This window comes from Cynocephalus volans, chromosome 1 (genome assembly GCF_027409185.1).
Source record: "Cynocephalus volans isolate mCynVol1 chromosome 1, mCynVol1.pri, whole genome shotgun sequence".
Lineage (NCBI taxonomy): Eukaryota > Metazoa > Chordata > Mammalia > Dermoptera > Cynocephalidae > Cynocephalus > Cynocephalus volans.
The window spans coordinates 257,067,678-257,070,777 of NC_084460.1; the positions used below are offsets into that span (position 1 = coordinate 257,067,678).

At 37.9% G+C, this 3,100-nt stretch overlaps 1 non-coding gene across 1 annotated transcript; it reads left to right on the plus strand.

Annotated features, from left to right (window-relative positions):
- Nucleotides 1-3,026: 3,026 nt before the first annotated feature.
- Nucleotides 3,027-3,100, plus strand: TRNAF-AAA (transfer RNA phenylalanine (anticodon AAA)). Its single transcript has one exon. It is a non-coding gene; the product is annotated as a tRNA-Phe (tRNA).

A 3,100-nucleotide genomic window follows, 5' to 3' on the forward strand; every position in this document is an offset into this window, starting at 1 on the left:
ATTTTTTAATTAAGGGAATTTCTTGTATTGTATTTGTTTTTTAAAAAACTCCTGGGTCCAGTAATTCATGGCTTTAAATTATTTGTTTAGTACCTTAGAGACTTTTCTGCTGCTTCAGTCTCCCAATTAAAAAAAAAAAGCACAAGAAGTCCATATGAAGGCATTCTCAACTCCTGTGTGAAAGATGGTACTTTATAGTAATTCTTCTTTGATGGGCTCCTGTAATTTTCCATTACAAATTAGTATTCAAGGTCCTTTTAAGCAGACACATCTTTCATATGCTCTAAATACAGGGCTGACCTTGACGTGGGAGTGGAAACCAGCCCAAATCACACTTTACTCTTCCATTTTCTGTTCCAAACATTTTTATATGGGAATATTAGGTTAAAAGAAATCAATCTCAGAGGAAAAAATGAGGATGTCTCAGAAGAACCACACCCAGTCTGAACCAAGGATGTGCATAGAAGACAAACCAGTCTTACCTGCCTGTCTTGTGACCAAATATACAGCAGCAGGTTGGGCTCACTGCATTTATACGTAAGAATTCCACTCCCTCCACTGCCAAAGTGTATTGAGGACAGTGAGTCCTTATAGCTCTGTGAGGCAGGTAGTATTATTATCCTCATATTTCACCAATGAGAAAACTGTATTTCAGGTCTTTTTAAGCACCAGTTGGGGAATCGGCTGACTGCCTGAGTGAGTCATAGTCCAGATGCTCAATCCTGCAGCCACAAGAGCCCAAGACAATTACCCAACGTTTCTGGCACTCCTTGCTTTAACTGTGCCCAGCACACACCCTGAATATTTGATAATATATGCTTAAAAAATAACTCCATATTGTACTGATTATCATACAAATATCTGTGTTAATGAATGTTTCTTTTCAGAATCTGAATCATGAACTCTCATTTCAGTGGTGATTTTCACCTTGGCCTTTTGTGCCAAACTAAGGAAGAATAAGCACAGATATTGGAAGGGGCCAATTCATTCACCCTACAGGACCATCCTCCCCACACAAATTAGCCAAACACCAAAATCTGCTGTCACCTCATCTTTTAAAATGAAAGCTAGAATTGAGGAAAGCTACCACTGGGGGGCAGTAAATATCTTATCACATGGTAGAACCAGGGACAACAAATTGGTGGCCAGCAGCCATCTTTTGTTTGATTCAAATGGTTTGTTGGCTCATTCATTTAAAATCTGAGCCAACATTTAATAATCAGGAGAGTCCACATAAAAATATGGGGTATGAGTTTTTCTTGAAAAGTTAGAAGATCTAGCAATTACTGGCTTTGCATTTCCTCAAGGTAACAATTGGCTGTATCTGAATCTACCTGCCCCATTTGGCACTCTCCATAGCTCCACGGTTCACATAATATATGCACTTGAGCTTACACCCAGCCTGCTGCAGGTTACCTGCCTCGGTGGCATTTTGAGTTTGTAAGCCCCTCATCTAAACAATCAGGCTATGGCAGGAAGTATAGTTACAAGAATTGTATGCATTGTTATTCTAGACTTCCTTAAGTAAAAATGTTAACTTTGTTATTAAAAAACAACATGGCACCAAGGAATACAATAATTAAACGTTAATACAGAGATCAAAGTATTTAAAAATGAACAAATTTTTGGTATACTTTGATATATTCTTTGCTAATGCTTAACTACTTTTTTTTTTTTTTTTGACAACTTGCTGGTAAGGGGAAACCAACCCTTGACCTTGGTGTTACAAGGCAGCGCTCTAACCAATTGAACTAACCGGCCAGCCTGATGCTTAACTACTTGAAATCAACATATTCTCACTCTGTTGTTATCCTCTGATTGATATAGAGATTTGTATATTCATCCTGAATCCACATCCTGGAGAATTCAGGACCCTCCTAGAGACGCTATATATTTACTTATCTCAAACCATTTGGGCATCTGGTCATTGTCTCAGCTGCAGGTAAAATGATAAATTGTACATCTTCCGGGAGGAGCTTGCGTAGACACAGTTTCTCAACTTCTTATCTATTTCATTCTCTAGCAGGTGGTAGAAACTGCTGGAGGGGTAAGAAAGAGAGCATCCTTTTCCTATTTCCTTCTCGCTCTTCTCTGAGTTCACTCACAATCAGAAGCAAGCACAGAGAGCAAGTGATGGCCTCCAAGGTCAAGGATGGCCTCCAAGGTCAAGGATGGCCTTGGTGGGGAGGGTACTTCTCTTGCCAGACTCCTAGATTGTCCTACTGTTTAGGGTCAGACAAATTTCTGGTTGCAAAGAGAAGTTACTATTGCTCTATAGAGGTAGTTTGGGGTGGAAGAAAGCTCAAGCTCTGAGTCAGAAAAGTTTGGCTTCAGTTTTTACTCTGTTATTTACTGACTATCCCAGGACAAATAATTCTTGGATGCTGAGGTTCAGTTTTCTTGATGATAAAATACAGATAATAGTGTTTACTATTAGTATTTCTCCATGTAAAGAAACATGTTGTTGTAAATAAAATAATACATATGATGAAAACAAAGTGCAGAACACCTTATAATAAAGGGAGTTACAATTTGAAAAATGCCTTGGAGGCAAATTGACCTAAAATGGCCACTTTTCTAGTCCTGAGGATTTAGTAATTTAGGATGTGGATGAACAAGGTCCTCATCCTCATAGTGAAAGAATTTTAAGCAAGAATTAGCAAGTCCTTAAAATTCTGCCAATTATTTGGTCTTAACTTTATTGGACATACACAGTGAAATGCACCAAACCATAGGACTCCTTTGTCATATGGAATCTTTCATTGATCAGTAATCGAGCAGGCAAGTTGAACTTCAGAAATATGGCTTTTTAAGTACAATCTCTATCATCAGCTCAACTATAACCAGACTTAAAACTTGGATGTTGTAAAGTGAAAGACAATGGTTTAGAATTATAAAGATAATCAGTCTTCCAAATTTAGAATGTTTCTTAGTTAAAATTTTGACCAGATAAATATAGCTTTTCTTGCATTGTATTAAATATATAATCATAACTTTAAGGATTTCTATATAAAACCATAGTTGATGGCTGGTTAGCTCAGTTGGTTAGAGTGTGGTGCCAAAAACACCAAGGTCCAGGGTTTGATCCCTGCACCAGCCA